This window comes from Lemur catta, unplaced genomic scaffold, assembly GCF_020740605.2.
Source record: "Lemur catta isolate mLemCat1 unplaced genomic scaffold, mLemCat1.pri scaffold_55_ctg1, whole genome shotgun sequence".
Taxonomy (NCBI): domain Eukaryota; kingdom Metazoa; phylum Chordata; class Mammalia; order Primates; family Lemuridae; genus Lemur; species Lemur catta.
The window spans coordinates 594,664-615,675 of NW_025423860.1; the positions used below are offsets into that span (position 1 = coordinate 594,664).

The 21,012-nt window shown below is 51.1% G+C and overlaps 1 long non-coding RNA gene and 1 pseudogene across 2 annotated transcripts; one reads left to right on the forward strand and one right to left on the reverse strand.

Moving 5' to 3' along the window:
• Positions 1 to 550: 550 nt before the first annotated feature.
• Positions 551 to 5,849, reverse strand: LOC123629864. 2 transcript variants are annotated; one of them, XR_006732334.1, is made up of 3 exons: positions 5,750 to 5,849; positions 1,118 to 1,248; positions 551 to 647 (listed from the first exon to the last, which is right to left on the reverse strand). It is a non-coding gene; the product is annotated as an uncharacterized LOC123629864 (long non-coding RNA). The 2 variants fall into 2 exon arrangements; XR_006732333.1 differs by having other exon boundaries at positions 1,118 to 1,277.
• An 8,080-nt stretch (positions 5,850 to 13,929) lies between these two features.
• LOC123629860 lies at positions 13,930 to 14,897 on the forward strand (annotated as a pseudogene).
• The last annotated feature ends 6,115 nt before the right edge of the window (positions 14,898 to 21,012 follow it).

Sequence of the window (21,012 nt, forward strand, 5' to 3'; positions counted from 1 at the left end):
CTCCACGCTGTGTCGCTCCACGCTGTGACCCACGGCGCATCTTGGCCTTCTCCAGCCCTCGGCTTTGGCGTTTGTGGAGTGTTTCTTATTTGGGCTGCGTGTAGGAGGAGTGAATATTCACACACGGATCATTATATTGTACGTAACATGCACTGCGCATCGGCCCTCCAGCTGGTGTCCAGCTACACAGTCCCGCACCGCGTGAAAACATTCTGTCAAGGCAGACCACACATATGACAGTGGTCCCCAAGGTCAAAACGGAGATGAATGATTTCTGTGGCCTAGTGACGCAGTGGCGGTGGAGCGTGACACATTAGTCCAACACTGCCAGGGCTATGAAAGCAAAGCGCATGCAATACGCTCGGTGTGCGACACTTGATAAAAATAAACAACTAGGTTACTGGTTTGTATATTTATTAACCTTTTATTTTTTTTTAGAGTATGCTCATTTTACTTACATAAAAAAAGTAAATGTAAAACAGCCCCGGGCAGGTCCTCCAGGAAGCATCCAGAAGGCATTGCTGTCACAGGGCGGCAGCCTCAGGCCTGCTGTCGGCCCTGAAGACCTTCCGGAGGGACGAGGTGTGGAGTGGACGGCAGTGATATCGATGATCCTGACCCTGTGTAGGCCTACTGTGTGTTTGTGTCTTAGTTTTTAAACAAAAAGTTTAAAAAGTAAAAAAAAAAAGTTAAAAATAAAAAAGCTTATAGCGTAAGGATGTAAAGAAAGAAACTCTTTGTGTAGCTGTACAACGTGTGTTTTAAACTAAGTACTATTACAAAACAGTCAAAAGTTAAAAAAATTAAAACAAAATAAAAATGTTACAGTAAGCTAATGTTAATATATTATTGAAAAAATAAATTTTTTTTTTATAAATTTAGTGTAGCCTAAGTGTGCAGTGTTTCCATAAAGTCTACAGACTTTATAAACACTAGGAACGTCCTAGGCCTCCCCTTCACCCAACACTCACTCACTGGCTCAACCAGAGCGATTTCTAGTCTCGGGAGCTCCATTCATGGTCAGTGCCCTACACAAGTGTCCATTTTTCATCTTTAGTGCTGTATTTTCACCATATCTTTTCTAAGTTTAGATATGTTTAGATGCACAAATACTTACCATTGTGTTACAGTTGCCTACAGTGTTCAGTACAGTCACATGCTGTGCAGCTCTGCAGCCCGGGAGCAATCAGCTGTCCATGTAGCCTAGGTTTGGAGTAGGCTGCACCATCTGGGTTTGTGTAAGTAACTCTGTAATGTTTGCACAGCAATGAAATCACCTAAAAAAAAGCACTTCTCAGAACATAACCCCATCATTGCCCGATGCCTGACTGTGTCAAGCTGTACATGGAGTGGTTCGTGTTGTACACTGTGTGGTGCATTGTCCCTCACACTGCATATTGTAAGTTGTATAATGAGCGCATTGATTCGGATGTACTTGATCTGCTCAAATGCACTGATGTTATATAATAATCATACTATATTGATTTTGTTATCACCGTCACCATTAAAAAGTAGCTGAGGAAGAACCACCCCCCAAGCCATCCTGCCTGCTAAAACCATCTGTCCACCTTTGTCTTGGTGGACAGGGGTCTTGCGTGAGTTCCTGTTAGGGATGAGGGCCCATCTGCCCTGAGATCAGGATCAGGTGGGTTCTGAATGTGTCCTGAGGCCGTCCCAACCCTGGGAAAGGGGGCATTGCTCGCTCTGCAGGGGGTAGCCAGGCAAGGCAGCCTCCAAGTCCAGGGGAGCAAGCCACTCCTTCTCTGGGGGCTGCGGGGGAGAAGTAGGCGGTGCATCTGGAGAAGGCGACAGCAGGCACCCCCCGGGGTGACCCAGCTCTCCCCTAGCCCTGCCTGCTCTCCCTCTGGACTCCCTGTCTCAGGGATGGCTTCTCTCCCCTGCCCCCACCAGGCCATGGCTCCCTTGTCCTCACGGAGCACTCAATGTCTCCATGCCACTCATCTAGCACTGTTCATACTAACTATCCTCATTGACTGGATTGTCAGGTGCTTTAGGGCAGGGCAGTGAGGTTTGCACCTGTCTCTGTTCGAGTATGCGGCCCCAGCAGGAGGCAGCTCCTCACAGGCCCTCCTGTTTCAGTAAATTGGTAAATTAAAAACCGTGCACAAGGTGTGTTGTGCCAGTGGCTCCAAGCAAGGCAACAAACAGCAATGACATATGCCCATTATAGGCAAGACAGAGAGCACCAAGGAAGGGCACAGCGAAGGCTTGCCTTTCCCAGGTCAGGTGCTGTGGGAAGACAGCCGGTGCGAGGACCCAGCGGGGGTAGTTGGCGCTCACAAGACACGCTTGCTGTCCTCCAGGCAACGCATAACACAGGCAATGGCGTAGTTACTTCCTTTCTGATTTCCTTAAGCTGTTTTTGTTTTATTCCCAAACATGACATCTCTTGTCTCCCTTTCTCATGGAGTTAGTTAAAAACAACAACAGCAGCAATAGATAGTAAAGAGAATACTAAAGAGGTAGGTGTTTGCCCCAGGCTATGAAAATTAAGTTGGGAAGAAAGAGTAGTACTGTTAGTATCAGTAGTTGTCAGGGAGAGCTATCACTAGAACAGCTCTCACAAAATCTCCACTTCTCAAAACAGCCCTGCAGTGTAGACATTATCCCCATTTTAAAGGGGAGGAAGTGCCAGCTCAGAGAAACTACCCTCACAGGCTGGGAGACGTCCACACTGATCAAGGGGTGGGGGCTTAGCACACCCCCACGTGCCTACAAGCACACACTAGCTGACGTGGACTCTGGAAATGTAATTCAGTTTAAGGTTAGCATATGCAAAAAATTATCAAGATAGCAAAATGCTACCAGTGCTGCAAAAAAAAAAAAAAAAATACATTGGATGTAATACATGTTCAATCCGAATCAAAGCCACTTTTTCTTCATCTGCTGTTTTACAGGATCGGATTTAGCCAGGACTTCACCTTGGAGTGACCTGCTCCACTCATGAAGCAGAGCTGCGCTGCGGAGGCAGGGGGTGGGGAGTGGAGGGCCTGTCTCCTGTGTCAACGCACCTGCCACTCCAGGCCCTGAGGACAGGTGAGCCCAGCCTCTGTAAGATCTCACTGGCCTCCAGGATTTAAGAGCACCAAGGAGGGGCCAGGGGACCAGGGGGACTTTGGAAGTCTCAAGACAAAGAGACGCTCACAGCTCCGGCCAGGTGAGAGTGGAACCAGGCTCCCCTGCTGGGTTCAGGCCCCTCGTGCTCTGCTGAGGCGTGGGAGCACAGGTGACTCTGAGGCTGAGCGGAGAGGAGTGAAAGAAGGAAATGTGGCCCCCACGGATCCTGCCAGGGGGTGGGAGAGGCTTCTGTGCACAAGCCTAGGAAAGAAAGAATATGGGAAACAGGTTCCAACATGTGCTCTGATGGGGACTCAGCACTCAGCGTATGGTGCCACCAACATCTATTTGTCATCTACCACGTGCCAGGGCCTGCGCCAGCTGCTGGGAGCACAATGGTGTATAAGTTGGTCCCTGCTCTCCAATCAGAGAGACAGATACACGACTAAACATGATTTGCTATCTGCTAAGATAGCGCCACGCAGAAGGGGGTACAGGTGACCAGAAGAGGAATTCTTAGCCCAATCCAGAGGATTCTTAGAGGAAACGACTCATGAAGTGAATCTCAAAAGACTGGCAAAGGCCGACCGAGCAGAGACAGTGGACAGAGCACCCCAGGCGTGGGGCCGGGGTCTGAGCAAAGGCCCGGGCAGCACATGGGGAGAGGCGTCTCGGGCCGCTTGGGCTGCCACAGCAAAGAACCGCAGACTGGACGAGTCGCCCGCAGAGACACGTTGTCTCCCAGTCCTGGAGGCCGGCAGTCTGGGATCCAGGTGCCTGCAGGTTGGTCTCATCTGAGGCCTCTCTCTTTGGCTTACAGCTGTCATCCCTCTGTGTGTGTCTGTGTCCTCAGCGCCTCTTATAGGGACACCAGGCACACCGGATTAGGGCCCATCACCAAGGCCTCATTTTGACTTCATCACCTCCTCAAAGACCCTGTCTCCAAATACAGATCACATCCCGAGGTACTGAGAGTTAGGGCTACAACACACAAATTTTGGGGAGGGGGACACAATTTAGCCCACGACAGTGGGGAAGTACAGGCGGCCGGTGCCCCCAGGGGAGCTCAGGTCAGCAGCTCAAGGGACATGCAGAGAGCTCTGACTTTGCTCTGCGGATGGCAGGGCTTTGAGGGTCACAGAGCCGCAAACTCAGCTCTTGCACTGGGCAGCTGTTGAACTTGGGCGTGCTGCTTCACCTCGGAGCCATAGCTCTCCCGTTTGTAAAACTGGAGTAAAACTGTCTACCTCATTGGGTTTGCCGTAAAAATTAAAAGGAAATGTTTCTAAAGCCATCGCACAGCGTGTGACAAGCGATGGGCATGCCGGGTGGCAAATGTGAGGAGAGTGCAGGTTAACAGGCCCAGCATCCAGGGGGCTGTGCAGACGTGACAGCCACTCCCCAGGCGGAAGAGCGGACCTGCCCGGCCGAGCCAGGGTCCTTGTGTGCGGCGGCTCCGCCTGGGCGGCCCGCGTGGCCGCTCCAGAGCCGCCCTGTGACAGCGCAGACCCGGGACCCGCCGGGCGTGACTCGGCCCGCACCTGCGGGGAAGCGGCTTCCGGACGTGAAGGGCGGAAGCACGGAGGGAGGCGTGTGGCTCTCACTGTCCCTGCTTGTCACGCGAGTCAGGGAAGAAGGAGGACTCCCCAGGGGCGGAGCGGGTCGCCCTCGCTGTGCCGCCGTCTCCGCAACACCCGCAGTCCAGCGGGGCGAGAACCGAGAGTCCCCGCGACAGTCAGCCGTCCGCTGTCACCGGGCGGCGGCTCCCCGGGACCCGGCCGTGTGGAGAGTGTGCCACACGCCGCCTGATTATTTGGGGGATTGAGGGATTGTAAGGGACCAAGCTTGTCTCCTTCCAGAAATTTAATGAGAAAAATATTACAATTAGTCAAGCCTGCAGGGCCACCAGCTGACCCGGCCCCTGGGGGTCTTTAATTAAGCTACAGCGATGAGACCCCCCCCCACCAGGTGTCCCCCACAGAGTCGTGACCAGATGAGTTAATTCTCCTTGAGTCTTTAACCTGAGAGGGCCATTAGCTCTCCAGGAAACGATCTTAATGTGAACCGGTCGCCTTTCACTGGGAAAAGGGACGCTCCGTCCCGTTGCCACCCAGCTCGGGCGGGACAGCGGTCGTGAGTCCAGTGGCCGTTTCTCCAGGGTGGGCGGCACAGTGGGGGGAGTTCACAGGCAGCGTCAGTCCTTTCTTCTCTTCTCAAAAAATTCGGGGTCTCCCAGCCACGCCCCCACAGGGCTCCCCATGCGCGCGCGCACTCTGACCTTCTAGAGCTCACCTTCCCGGGGGAGGGGTCATGGGGCCTGTCGCTGCGATCACAGCCTCCCTGAGAAGTGGCGCCAGCCTAGCACCGGGGCCTCTGAAAGCAAAGGGCCTGCGGAGCCGGCTCCCTGCCGTTCGCCCTCGCGGCTCACAAGGACGACGGTCGCTAAAACGCGGATTCATAGTAGACGCGGGACCGGGCAGATTGACTGTGCGGGACCAGACGCCTGTGCCGCCGGTGTTGGCTGCAAACCACAGACGGATGCACACTTTTCATGTCACGCCCAGCGTGGTGCTGGCTTAGCGATGCTTCATAAGCATGAGTCCGGGAGCTTTTGTGTGGAAGGAACAAAATGGCCTTTTTTGAAAAATGATATTCTGCACCTCAGACTTACCAAATCTAGACTGTCCACCCCTCCCTCAGCTTGTCCTCGGTCGGGCATTTACTGCTTCCTGTTCCTGGCTCTGAAGAGGCCTTGCTGTGCCCGTCCAGAGTCCGGGCGGGCGGTGCTGAGGAGGGGCAGCCTCACGCCATCCAGTGTGGCCAAGAGCCATCAGAGACAGGGCGCCGCTGTCGCCAGGCGGTGAGGCGGCAAGGGAGGCTGCCCGGGGGAGCAGCCCTGGCTGCGCAGCCACACGGGCTGCTGAAGACTGGATCCACTCCAACTTCCTCACTCAAGCAGAACTGAAATATTTCCACAACATGCTCATGCTCCAAGGCCAAAACTGTGCCGGGCCCTGTGGAAATATAAAGATGAATCTAGTTTCTGATCTTCAGCCGAGAGACAGAGACACCAGATGTGGGCGGAGGACACAGAAGCAGCCGCAGCTGCCTGTGCTGGCCTTGCGGAAGGAGCCCGGGAAAGGGGAGCGCAGGGAGCTCTGTCCCGGGCAGGAGGCGGAAGCTTTGTCTGGAAGAGGCCAGGCAGTAGCTGTGTTCGGCTGTGCAGGCCACACGGTCTTTGTCCCAACTCAACTCTAACGCTGCACAGTCGGAAGGCATCGGGGGATCACGGCTGTGTTCTGATGAAACTTTATTTATACAAACGGGCGGGGGGCTGTAGGTTATAGGCTGCTGAGCCCCACACTGGGGGAGGGATTATTGTACGTGGTTCCAGTCTATTTCTAGGAAATTTTAGAGGAAAATTGTTATTACTATTTCTCTCTCTCTCTCTCTTTCTCTATCTTCTGATGGTATTAATCCACCAGAATGATAATTTCTTTTACAATGATCATATTTTTCCTTTTTAAAACATTATAAAAGAAATACATGGTCACTATAAAATCACCGGAAAACAGAGGTAAACAAACAAAACAGTCCAATTGCTGGGCTAGTCCTCGTCCTTTACCTTGCCTCTTCCTTTCTCTGTTCACAAAGGTCCCTTGCAGTCCCACGGCCACCCACTGGAGGGACGCTTGGCTGGCGGGAGGGGAGAGAGAGCTTGGTGACCTTAGTGGGTCACTCGGCTCATGGTGAGGCCGACGCGTGAGCACGGGGAGCTCACTGGTCTCTGCTGAAGTTCACTGTCACCTGCTCTGCCCACTGGGCTGGAGTTGTTAGTCTCTAAATGGTGGGAATTTCTACTGCGGTGACTTCGGAAGATAGAACCTGTCCAGCTCAACTCACCTCACTTCATTCCTTCGAGAAGTGTTTGTTAAGAGCCCACTGGTGCCAGCCGGGCAGACCTAGGGGCTTTCGTTCTTGTCGGGGAGGCTGATGATCAACTAACACCGTAACAATGATCACTTCCGCATTGGATGGTAATGGCCGCGAAGAATAAAAAGGCAAGCACGCGGTGGCGGGGGTGGGGTGGGGGACACTCCCTCATGGGGGTCAGGAAGCGATGAGAATGTCGAGGACAGACGTGAGCCCTGCAGGCTGCAGGAGCACAGGCGCCCGGGGCAGGAAGGACCGCAGTCCGGGAGGGACACAGGGCCCCGGGGCTGTGCCGGGCAGCTGGGGTCTGGCTGCAGAGCAGCGGGGAGCCGGGGGGTGCAGGCAGGAAGGCTGTGCGATGTCACCTACACTCACAGAGGATCGCCCTGCTGTGTTTGCAGAACACACTGCAGGCACGGAGGGCAACCAGGAGCCTTGTTGGCAGCCGCAGGGGAGGTGCTGATGGTTCCGATGCCCCCAGAGAGGGGGAGCTGGCAGGGCAAGATGCCAGGAACCCCTCTCCGCAATAGTGGGGAGGTGCCACTCACTGAGATGGAAACACAGAGGAGGTTGGAGCAGGCTGGGGCAGAAAGCAGGTGTGGGTCTGGATGGGACAAGCTGGCAGTGCCTGTTGACAGCAAGGGGGGGCGCTACGGCAAGAGGACGTTTTAACCAGTCCTGACTGGACATCCCCAGTATGCCAGGCACAGGCCGGGTCTGTCTGCAGCACTGCCCAGGCCCTCCTGTCCTCCTGTCTGGGTGCAGCCCGGCCCAGCAACACCTGTGGGCCTGTGACTGTCAGGCCAGGGACTTCATGCCTGCAGCCTCACCCCGTCAGCCCCAGGCAGGAGGTGGCCCATTCCCAGGTCAACAAGGGACAGAGGGGTATAGGGCTCGCCACTGGGCATCTGGGCCCCTGTGTGGCCATTACAGGCCCAACTGTCTCTCTGGAAAAATGCCTTGGACACTGTTGCTGGCAGTCATCACACCCACATGTCATTTCTCGTGTCAGTTAGTGGCAGAGTTGCTATAACACAGAGGCCTGAAAATGTGTGGCCCAGAGCTGGGTCATGCTGCTGCAGGGTGTCATCCAGGACCCAGTTCCTTTGCAGAGGCCTGGGGGGCTGTTCTCAGTCACATAAAGCAGGGGTCACTGAGGGGCAGGCGCCGTCCTTCTAATAATGGGCCTCAGGACTTGCCCAGGGTCCCTTCTACCTGCATCCTTCTCCCAGGCTTCACTCGATGGCCACACTGTGGTCAGGGAGGCTGAGAAATGTCATGTCTACACAAGCAGACGGGAGTCCTGCTAATGCCCAGGGATTCTGTCATCGAGAGCGAGGGGCGATGAATGTGGAAGGACAATTTTATAGTCATTATCTCACTTTCAGACAGTAGCTGACCAAATTTCGAAGTCCCTGGAGCTGTCCTCAAACACAGAGGTGACCCTCATAATAGAATCCAGACAGCAAAGGAAAAGATAGGGGTCGCTTTTGGAAAACTCAAAGAGATGGTCAAAGTTTTTTGGTGAAACGTCTCCAAAATATATACTATTCTTAGATTTTTTTTCATGCCATGAAAACTTCAATTCTCACTATAATCCAGTAGTTCCCAGGATCATGACCTTTTAAAATTTATCCTTTTTGGATTGAACTCTTGCATTTTGGATCTTAGTCTAGAAGGGATTCTTTTTTTAATACAGGAAGTTTGAACAAGTTCCATTTGGCAGATTCTAGAGCAGAGAAACAAAAATCTCTCTTATGTAACATATTTTGGGGTTTCTTTACGTTCAGTTAACTCAGAAGTCACCGAATTATTATGAACATTTGCGGCCTAGGGTAGGCATTGGAGTTCGGGGTTCATGTTATACAAACCACTGCTGCTAAGAATTCCCGAGCACAAGTCTCATCAGCCCCGGACACCTTTGGGCAGCCTTCCAAACAGTACACCTTGCTCTTTCGTTTAGCATATGAAGGGGCATGGAATGCCAGGAACGTAGGTCTGCAAGGCAGGCTAACTGCTGTGCTGCTGCCGGCCGCAGTCTGTCTGCACTTGGTTTTTCCCAGTCCTTTTGGGGCCTCAGTTTCTGACTCTGTGCAATGAGATTGGCAATAACTAGTGAGCATCTTGTAAACTTTGGCTGCCTTTTTCCCCTGGTGGATCTCATTTTTTTCTGTCCCATAGTATAACAGCGTCCTGCCACACCAGAGGGTGTCAGACTGTATTTCGAGGATCCGCAGAGCTCTGCCCAGGCCCCTCGGGTCTCTCTGGCTGGTTAGGGGAGGAGGAGCCCAGGCTCGCAGGAGCAGCTCTGCTTGTACCTGTCTGATAATCTGAGATGTGTGATTACAGTGGAAAAATAAAACATTTGATTCTTTAAAAAAGTTAGCAGGCTACTCTTCCAGAAATGATCTTCAAAGTCATTTCCAGTCCTGAAACTATGAGACTCTGAGAGGTCAGGGAAGGGAGCCTGGAAGATGATGTCTATGAATGGCCACCAAGTGCCCGGGTGGAGCCGGAAAGGCTGCAGAGCCAGGATGGAGGGGGAGGGCGGAGGAGGTGGGAGGGGGCGTTTGCAAGGAGCTGCCGGTGGGCGAGCCCTGCAGGGAGGCCCTCTGGGTTCACATCGAAAGAACCGGACCTCGGAGTTAGGAGGCAGAAGTTAAGAGCCCAGCTGGGCTTCTGTGAGCCAGGTGATCCCTAATGAGGGGCTTTTCCCCTGAGTCTTGGTTTCTTCTTCTTTGAAAGTTGAATTCGGAAGGTGAGGGTGGGAGAATTAGGCAAGTCTGTAACACCCTGTGTGTATTTCCAAAATCCCCCAACCCAAACAAGTCTTTATCCACTTGACACTAACTCATTTGGTGGCACAATCTGACCTGAACAAATATGAGGTTACATATATGCTTTATGTATCCTTTTTAGTGCAAATACGTATCTGTAGATATCTCCACACACATGTGGTTCTGTTTCATTTCAGAAGTGGCCGTGTGTTTAACTGTGGGTGCCCTGGCAGACGCACTCAGTGTGTTAGGTAACACATGGTGCATGCATGTATGATCTTCCCGAAATCTGAGGAATTCTGGAATCCAAGTACATTTGTCCCCAGTGGTTTTGGATAAGGGGCTGAAGCCCTGTAATAATTCCTGACCTGCCCTTCAGGCCTGCGGTGAGGATGCCAAGAGCCACCAGGCGTGAGCACCTGCTGTAAGTCATGACGCGTCCCCCGCTACAAAGGACAACGTTCCTCGAGCAATACTAGGGTCTCTGTGCTAGTCTGCCGGGGCTGCCATGGCGAAGTACCACAGACTGGGGGCCTTAAACAACAAACATTTATTTTCTCATGACTCTGGAGGCTGGAAGTGTGAGACCAAGGTGCCAGCAGGGTTGGGTTCCTCTGGGGCCTCTCTCCTGGGCTTGCAGACGCCGTCTTCTCTCTGCATCCTCACCTGGTCTCTCTATGTGTGTCTGTGTCCCAATCTCTTTTTATAGGGACACCAGTCAGATTGGGTTAGCCCACCCTGATGTCCTCATTTCAACTTAATTACCTCTTTAAAGACACTATCTCCAAATACATTCACATTCCTGTGGGGTTAGGAAGGCAACACGTGATTTTTAGGGGACATAACTCAGCCCATGGAGTCACCTTTTGCTGCAGTCAGTGCTCTTCTCCTGGCTGGGTGTCTAAACCCCTGGCCTTCTTCATTTTTCACGTGTTAACACACTTGAACCCGGACGGACCAGCCTCACCTTTCCTGCCTCCCAGCCGTCGTGTGACTCCCCTACAGCGGAGCATCTGGAAATTGGGGGTGTCCGTTGCAAGAGCACACTGAGGTCCTGACGAATGACCAGAAGCGCGTCTGCTAACTGTGAAATTTCACCCGGGCCCGCCAGGCTGGTGTGAAACTGGTGACCGATCCGCCCACACCAAGCAGGGTTTCCCTTTGTCCGCCCCACCTTGGGCAGGGGGAGGGCAGGAAGGAAAGCAGCAGCCTCCGGTCCCTGTGCCCGGCGGCCTGGCGGAGGCCACTCAGTCTGTGCCCAGTTTCAATGAAGGGCACAGCTGGCAGGAGAACGACCAAAGGGACGACAGCGTCGCTCCCCGACAGACCATCCGTCTGGGTTTACTGTCCTGTGTTTTCTGACGGGGCCACACTGGGGGCTGGCCGGCGGGGGCAGGCACCGTGTGTGTCTGCAATAAGACCAGCAGAGGGGTCTGTCCAGCAACGAGTACCTGCCGGCCTCCTGAGGTCGCAGAGCTCCGGCCGGACTCTCGGGAGCCGCTCCAGCTGCAGCGTCGTTAGTCGGGCAGGAGGAGGCCCGAGTCCTTCCTCTGCCCCCGTCTCTTCCCTGGGCTTTGCTGGAGCTGCGGATGAACCCGGCACGGAGCCCGCGGTCCCCGCAACGCGCGTCCCGCAGTCTGGCACGGACGCATCTCACGCAGCGGGGACGCGTCCCCGAGTGTCAGCTGGGCCCGCTCTCGGCCTCCAGCGGCCCCGCGGCCTCGTGTCACCAGGTGTTTCCGGTGCTACGTCCTCTCCGGGGGCACTTTGCCTTCTAACCGCGTCGGACTCCCGTGCTGCAGGGACTCGCACCGGAGCCTTCCGTGGCCTCCCGGGAGTCACCATGAGGGACGCTGTCCCCGGCAGGGGTTTGCGGCCCGAGCACAGCCTTACGGGAGCTCGCACGGGAGGCGCCGGGGCCATCACAGTGACATGGCTTCTCTTTTAAAAGCGTGAAACGTACCTGTGGCATTAAGGAAAGAGACAGCCTCGGTGACGCTGGGATCATCGCGTGTCCCAGGCTGCTGGCAGCGCGGCTGAGAGAGACAAGGGGGCGGGGCGACAGCAGCCTTTGCTTTCTGTCCCTGCTTCTCCGTGACACAGAGTTACCGGCCTCTCGTTCCACAAGTGATGCATCTTCCAGACGAAAGACCATCCTCTAGGAATAGGCAGCTGGGTGCTGCCAGCCTGGGGGAGCGGGAGGTCCCTGTCCCCGCACGGGACCGGGTGGCAGGCCTCGGCGTGGGGGGGCGCAGGGCCGGGAGTCCGCACAGGCGCCGCCGCCTCACTCAGCTGCTCTTGTCCGCGACCAAGGCCCGGCGGGGACAAGGGCCACCGGCTCCAACGCACACGCCGGTGACCCGAGTTCCCTCCGTGGGGGGGGCTTCGGAGCCCACGGACCTTCCCACGGGGGCGGGGGACAGCCCCTCAGCCCGCCCCTGTGCCGCCACCAGGCCTGTCTTGGACTTTGAAAATGCTCCCAACTCACGGTGCGCTGGCAAGTGACACACAGGGACGGCTCGGAGCATGTGCATGAGCGAGAGCCCATGTGGTGTGTGTATGAGTGTGGCGTGCGGTGTGTGTGATGTGTGGTGTATGAGTGTGTGTCATGACTATGGTGTGTGATGTGTGGTGTATGAATGTGTGATGAGTGTGGTGTGTCGTGTGTGTAATGTGTGGTGTATAAGTGTGTGTGTATGAGTGTGATGTGGGGTGTGTGTAATGTGTTGTGTATGAGGGTGTGTGAAGAGTGTGCTGTGTGGTGTGTGTAATGTGTGGTATATAGTGTGTGTGATGAGTGTGAGGTGTGGTGTGTGATGAGTGTAGTGTGTGGTGTGTGTAATCTGTGGTGTATGAGTGTGTATGAGTCTTAAGTGTGGTGTGTGTGATGTGTGGTGCATAAGTGTGTGTGATGACTGGTGTGTGCTGTGTGTAATGTGTGGTGTATTTGTCTATGATGAGTGTGGTGTGTGGTGTGTGTGATGTGTGGTGTATGCATGTGTATGAGTGTGGTGTGTGATGCATGTGGTGTGTGGTGTCTATATTGTGTGGTATATGAGTGTGTATGAGTGTGATCTGTGGTGTGTGTGATGAGTGTGGTATGTGGTGTGTGATGTGTGGTGTATGTTTGTGTGTGATGAGTGTGGTGTGTGGTGTGAGAATGTGTGTGATGAGTGTGCTGTGTGGCGTGTGGAATGTGTGTGATGAGTGTGGTGTGTGGTGTGTGCAATGTGTGGTGTATGAGTGTGATGAGTGTGCTGTGCTGTGTGTTTGATGTGTGGTGTATGAGTGTGTGGTGAGTGTGATGTGTGGTGTGTGTGTTGTGCTGAGGGTGTGTGTTAGGCTAGAAATTTCTGGATCCTTCCAGCACGTTGATACAAGTCTCGGGTTTTCTCCTATGTTATCTCATTTCATCCTGGCACAGCCTGTCCAATGTGTGTTGTCCCCATTTCACAGATGGAAACTGAGGCTTGTGGGGACTTCAGCATCCCCCAGAATCCCGCAGATGATCGATAGTCGGCAGTGCCAGCCCTGTCTGCTGATTCCCCAACCGCGATTCTTTCCCCAACGTGTCCCCCCACCCAGTTGGCTCAGCTGACAGCGTGTAGAAAAGGTGTCCCACGTCAGTCCACAGCTATCGCTGCTTTGGATGTGGGATGTGCCACCCGAGCCAGCAGGGGAGAGGGGACCGGGGTGTCCCGGGTTCCAGGGTCACAGACCCCCTGGGAGGCAGAAGAAGTGAAGAGCACCCCCCCACCTGCCACCCTCCTGCGTGTCACCCAGGGCCGGGGCACCGGCACTAGGTTTTGTTCCCCAGGCCCCAGTGCTATGGGAAGAAGAGGTTTTAAGTGAGAAAAGGAGCCCTCAGTCCAATAAAAAAACTTCAGAAAAATGCTGATTTTTAAACAGGGGTGTGTCCGCTCGCGTGTTACATTTTGGGGTCACCGCGGGGCTCCTGAGAGCCTTTGTGTCACTGCTGGGAGCTGAGACGTCACAGGGGTGTGTGGGGTCCGGCGCGTCCCCGACACGCAGCAAATACTCACGTGGGACTTTCAGACCCGCCCTTGGAGAACTTCCTCTGCGCCACTGCAGTTTGGAAGTTGCCTTCCCATCTACTCTTGTCGCCTCTGCTGCCTGCACCATGTCGCCTCAGCAGCACTGCCGGTGGCCCGCGACTCTCGGAGGGCTCAGAGCCTTCTGGGGTCAAACAGCCAATCTAGGAAGGGGCAGCGTGGTGCTCCCGGGCCCCTTCTGGCAGGTGCTGGCCCTGGTGGCTGGCAACAAGTGGAGGCGCCACCAGGCACCTGATTCCTCCTCCTCTCGGGCCCTGCGCCTGTATGAACCCAGGTCGGAACAAGACCCCGGGGTCGGGGGCGGCGAAGGCCAGCTCCGGGCGGCGACTAAAGGACGGTGTTTAGACCGAGAAGGCGGCACCATGCTGCGCCCCGTCACCTGCCTCCTCTGTGACACGGACGGCCTTCTTCTGGGTACTGCACGGCTGTGTTCAGTGGTGTTTCGAGAAACATGTGGCCGCTCTGGGAGGAATCACACCTGGGACGTGTAGTCCCTGGCCAGGGGTAAGAAGGCGCCGGAGGCCGCGCAGATCGTCACAGACGTCTTGACCCCCCGCGTCCAAGGAGGAGCCGCGGGACGAAAGCCAAGCGACGTTAAAGGAGCTGTCCCCACGGCCGCACTCATGCCAGGGGCTAAAAACTCGTCCGCCACCTGCGGAAACACAACATACTCTCTGCCGCCGCCGCCAGCTCCGGGTCTGCGTCACTCGAGATGAAGACAAGCAGGAACAAGGAATTCTTTGGTTTGTTTCGTCACCTCGTTTTGGGAGACGACCCGGGAGTGAAGAGCGGGAAGCCGGAGCCCGACATATTCCTGGCTTGTGCCAAGAGGTTGTCCCCACCTCCTCCCGTGGAGCAGGGCCTTGTCGTTGAAGATGCTCCCAACGGGCTGCAGGCGGCCCTGGCAGCCGGGATGCAGGCGGTCACGGCTCCAGACGGACCCCTGAGCCACGACCTGACGGCAAAGGCCACACCGGTGCTGGATTCCCTGCAGGACTTCCTGCCCGAGCTGTTCGGGCTGCCCCCCTACGGGTGAGGGAGGACGTGTCCTGCACTCCCTGCCCACGCCGGGCCACGCTGCTGGGCAGGCGACAGCACCCAGACTGCAGCCTGCATATTGATCCCGGCCTTCCTGTTGGCGTGGCCCACTGCGTAAAGTGTTGATAGAACACGGCTTGGCAGTTGACAGAAAACAAAGTAGAGACAGCCCAGAACAAAGGTGAAACTTGAATGACCATCTGAAAAATCGAGCTGGTGTAGCATGTGATAGACAAGCGAGTAGACATGCTTGCGTGTGTATACCAGTGTGCTAACATGCGTGTAGGCATTACATATATATATATATGAAGGTATATACATATATATATGTATATATATATATGCATGCATGTATGTGTAGAATGTATACCTCTCCAAGACCAAATAAGTTATATTTGTGTTTGTTTTATTTTAGTTTTTCTGAACACTTGACTGGGAAATGTGAACTATGTATACATATGTGTATATGTTTTTGTGTATATACGTGTACACATATATGTTATTTTTTATATATTGTACCTGTTTCACTTTCCCCTGTATTGATAATTAACATGCAGGAACAACTGATGCAGTGAGATGTTAATTCTGTCTGGTTGTAATCTGAGTGGGAAAGCCATGTTTTTGATGAGTACTAAGAGGTAATTGTCCTTATTAGCTACTATTAAAATTCTTTTTGTGACCTCAAAAAAATAAATAAAGAAAGAAAGAAAGAAAGAAAGAATGGTGTTCATCCACAGTCCACAGGAGATCCTCCTGGAGGACGCCCAGGGGTTGAAGTTCTAACAACAGCAGGTGGAGATGAGGACCAGAAAAATGTCCTTCACGGCTGTCAGAGTAGCCCTATTTTTAGCCTCCTTTGCTGTGGCCTGAGGAAACACAGATTATGAAAAACGCATTTTACTCCATGCAACACAGCCGTAGCTAAGGCCTATGACTGGGAATCTACTAGAAGCCATGGCTCTTTCAGGCAGAAGCCTTTTAAAATTTGTCTTTGTATCTTCAAGGCCTGTAACAGGCCCTGGTATACAGGAGGTGCATAATACATGGCGAGCAGAGGGAGGCAGGAAGTGTGTCCTGGCTGGCAGGAACAGTGCTGTCGTCAACACTGTCAACAGTCTCCTGAGCAGGGAAGCCTGTCTGGAGCAGAGTCCCCTGTGTCTCTGGGGGAGCTTCTCCCTCCACCCTCAACCAAGGGGTGGCCCCGGGGGGCGATAAGTGTGCTCCAGTGTGGGCACGTCGGTACGGAGAAGCGTCCTCCTCTTTCTCATTCGGAGAGAGCAGAGGCGGGCTCGGAGATGAGCCCAGAAAGAAAGAGGAGCAGCACTCGCCTGCCAGGAGTTTGCAACCAGGGACAGGAAGATCATGATGTACATAGAGACGGGGTCTCGCTACATTGCCCAGGCTGGACTCAAGCTCCTGGGTGCAAGCGATCCTCCAGCCTCAGCCTCCCTCCCGAGTGGCCGTGGCAGGTTTAGACCATCACCAAGCCCAGAAGGCAGCAGCGCGGGGCAGCCCTGCAGCAGGAGGCCAGCAGCCTCCTGAGGACACAGCTCCTCCAGTCTCCTCAGTGCCAGGGGCCAGGGGCCACTGCCTCTATTCCCACCCATGTCGCTCCCTTGTCTACCTGGACTTCCTTGTCCTGGGGGACGTCATCCACTGTCAGGTCCGTGGGAAGACAACAGCTCTTCTCCTGGTTCCAGATAAGCAGCATGTGGCCCTGCAGACAGCAGGCACACACGGCAGGAGGAGAGGGGACTCGAGGGAGGCAGTGGGAGGGACACAGACCCCACACCAGACAACGGGCTTAAACTGGGACTCCACAGCGTCCCACTGGTGTGACCTTGGGCAGGTTACTGAAGACGCAAAGCTGCCATTTCCACGTCTGTAGATGGGGATTTAGAACATATTTAACGGGTTTTCTCAGGGGTGAATGAGAACGTGCGCAAGACACACTCAGTGAAGGCTGGACCTCTTTGGTGTGAAGGCTGTCACACGGCTGTCCAAACCGTGTGTCCCTGCAGACTGCCGACACACAAGTCAGCCGGGTGGAGACGCTTTCACAGCCGGTCTCCCTACCCCCATCCCCGGTGGCTTCGCCTTGTCTGAGACGCCAGCGCTTGAGCGGAAAAGTCGGTGATGGACACGAACCCAGGAACCACGCGGTCGGGCCTGCTCCCAGGGAGGGTTGACGAGTCACTGGAGCCTCGGCCAGCCACTCACCTCGCCTGCAGAATGAGGACCAGCGCGTCCCCACCCAGCTGAGCTCGTCTATACAAAGATGTTTCTGAGAGTCGCCGTAGACCGCGACCCGGAGCCGCTCGGAGGCGGTGAATAATAGCTCTTCAAGTCTGCAGTAACAAACGGCTCCAGGCCGGGCGCGGGGGCTCACACCTGTAATCCCGGCACTCTGGGAGGCCGAGGCGGGAGGATCGCTCGAGGTCAGGAGTTCGAGACCAGCCTGAGCAAGAGCGAGACCCCGTCTCTACTAAAAATAGAAAGAAATTATCTGGCCAACTAAAAATATATATAGAAAAAATTAGCCGGGCATGGTGGCGCATGCCTGTAGTCCCAGCTACTCGGGAGGCTGAGGCAGGAGGATCGCTTAAGCCCGGGAGTCTGAGGTTGCTGTGAGCGAGGCTGACGCCACGGCACTCACTCTAGCCCGGGCAACAGAGTGAGACTGTCTCAAAAAAAAAAAAAAAAAAAAAAAAAATTGGCCTCCAATAAAACTACATTGCAAAAAATGGGAAAGAAACAGAATGGGAAGAGTAAAAAGGTTGAAGAGGCAGAGCCTGAAGAATTTGTGGTGGAAAAAGTATTGGATCGACGTGTAGTAAATGGGAAAGTGGAGTATTTCCTGAAGTGGAAGGGATTTACAGATGCTGACAACACTTGGGAACCTGAAGAAAATTTAGATTGTCCAGAGTTAATTGAAGCATTTCTTTCTTTCTTTTTTTTTTTTTTTAGATTAAGAAATAACTTTATTTTTTGTGTGTCAATCTCATGATTGAAAAGACATGTTGCTCTCAGATAGACAAGAAGCATAATTTGAAACAAAATTCTTTCTGAAAATTTAGCTTATGAACTCATTACACTGCAAATCAGAGAAGGATCAACAAAAAGCTGCAGCCAACATTTAAAACTGGTAAAACACTCTATCCTAGGCTTAGTAGCAGAAATTTTAAAGCTTTATCAAAAGCACATCAGCCACAGAATAGCAACAATAGAGGCATTAACTGTTGTGCCTTCAACTTAAGAAAAGCATTTAAAATATCATCCCATTTCCTATAAAAAAAGTCATTTCCCAGGAAAGAATTTATTTATTTATTCAAAAGACTGTTAGAACTGGAACACTCTTCTTCCACTTCAGTCTAGGTTTGCCTTTAATCAACATCTCTAGCTAATACTTTGACAGAATTTGGCTTCTCAGAAGTCTGTCATTTAAGCACAGTGTGGAATGGGAAAAAGTGTGTATACGAGGAAACTAGAAGAGTACAAAAAATAGTCACTTCTGAAACTCACTGGTGCTCAAGACATCAGAGGCTCTCTATTAAAGTGGGTCCCATAGGCCTGAGAGCTTTGTGCTTGAGGAAATACTACTTAGAGGTAGCTCTGGTTCTGGTTTATATTTAATTACAATTTGCTGTGTCCTGTCACAGGAAAGTTCTAACATTTTCAGCAAAGTAAAAGCACTCTAAACTTCCTCCTTACCCACCCTATAGCTTCCCCATAGAGAAGGGTAAGAAAAAGCTTAATGTGACTCCACATAAAATAGCAGCTAATTCAGCAATTCATACCTTATAGTTGGCAGGACTAGGAAAGGCAGCCTGGTGCCCCAAGCTCTAGGAGCTGGACCTACAGAAGCATGGAGGTCTGCTGTGTTCACAGCACTCAGGAAAAGGAGGAGAGGGGACTGATTAGGGTGCACATATGGAGAAGTTCTTTTATGCATTTCATGGCACATTCTGCCACAGCAACAAAACAACCAAATCAGGAAGAAATTTGACTGTACTCTTAGATTTCAAAGTCTGTGCCCCTCATCCACTCCCTACCTACACTTCATGCAAGAAAGAATGATCACTATTATCTATTTGAATATAGGGCCTAAGAAGAGGTGGGCCAGTATGGGTACAAACACTATATTCTATAACAAAACACTTTTTGAAAAGATTTATATAACTTTAAGTATGAAAATGAATGCTTCACCTCTATATAGGTATCGTTGTATAGTCTTGCACCAGTCTTGTATAGTCATGACCATGAATATGGTCATGTTTGAAAGAGAACTCAAGCACACACACTGAATCCAAAAGGCAGTTTTACAGGAGATGCGAGTCGCTAATAACTTTGCCCAGAGCATCAACCATGCCACTCTGAGCCTCTCTCCTTGAGTCAATACTCTGAATGTCAAACTGAAAGGGAAAGCATCAAATATTCAGACCAAATTAATTAGGTGCCACAAACTTTAGCACTCAGGGTATCATTTCAATGATACTGAAAAAATACCTACTGCCTAAAGTATTCATTTTTAAGAAGTTAATAAACTGAAAATTTCAAAGGAGAAAGTGGTTATGAGAACCTTCCTCCCACTCCCTCTTCAAATAAATCATTAAATACAGTCATTTTTATCATAACAATATAAATAATTTCCATCATCCTGAATATTACTTTATAAAGGTATATATTTCAAGAGGCTTTAAAAACATTTTTCAACCCAGCATTTGAGAATAAAGCATTAAAAGAGTTTTGTATATAGTAACACATACATGTGATAAGTGTATGAATTTACAACCATACATGATATATGTATATATATTTATATAAAAAACAAACTTGGCCAGAAGTTAAGGCTACCTACAAAGTTGTCCAAGTAAATTATGCTTGTCAAAAAAATTACAAAATTAAAATCACACATACATTTTTAAATCATCCAAACCACTGACAAAATAAGGTTCAGCATCTAAAGTTTTCAAATTAACTGCAAGAAAGTGCTACAGACATTTACATTTTCTTAGTATAAGTCAGTGTTCCCACAAAGTTGCATTTAAATTTTTCACCAGCCTCAAAAGTAATACAACTAAAAACAAACTTCTAGCACTCTTAAGAGAGAATAGGTTGTAAATGGCAGGCAACAAGCATCATTTACAAGTGTGCTGTCTCACACACCAAAGTCCAGTTCATAATACTGTTTGACCTGACACATGGTTGAAATTCTAAGCCTCAAAAGGGACTGAGAATGAACATTTCATTAATAATTACACATATCAGCAACCACATGATAAAGGTTTCAGGCTTTTCCCATTCAAAGTAAATAATTTAAATATGAAACAAAATAACACCAAAATGTAAGTTTCCTCATTTCAAAACAATGAAAAGTCATTCCTGACATTTGCCTAAATATTTAAATCCTTTAAAAAAAGTATTCTGAATAAATGCCTTTTAAAATTAATTTCAGAAAATATATTTATAAATATAACTCAGAGCCTGCAAGCTTCTCATAGAGTTTTAAAAGTACAGAATTCACTAAGAAGGAGAGAAGTCATTTAACTCATGTATTATTTTAGAAAATAAACTGAGATGGCTAAATCTATCTTACTTTTAGTTTGGTATTTTACATTTCCAATTTGCACATCTAAAAGCTATTTTTATTTTTATTTTTTGTCTTCCAAACTTTGTACAACATATATTTTAGGATGAAAATTTCCATCAAATGGTAACAGGAGCAAGATTTTTAACACAATAATGTTTAATGCTAAGGATGTTATGTCTCTGTTGATCAAAAAGAAAATCCTATCTTAGACTTGATTAAAATTTAGTGTTTTAGGCACTATCTTAATAAAACTAGCAACCTCAATTGTTAGCTCATGCCTAAATAGGTTACTTTCAACAAATTACTGAAATAATTTCTCTCTTTTAAAAGAGTTTGTTCCTATTTAAAGATAAAATATATTTATTCACTGAATCAATAGAACATTTTGAGCAACTCATAGCTTTTTTATGAGAGCTGATTCACCAAAAGAAAATCATTTCAATCCTCTACAGCAGAGCTTCAGCTATAGAATTTAGGCATCACTGAGAAGTTAGGACAGGTAAAAAGACATTTATTAACACTT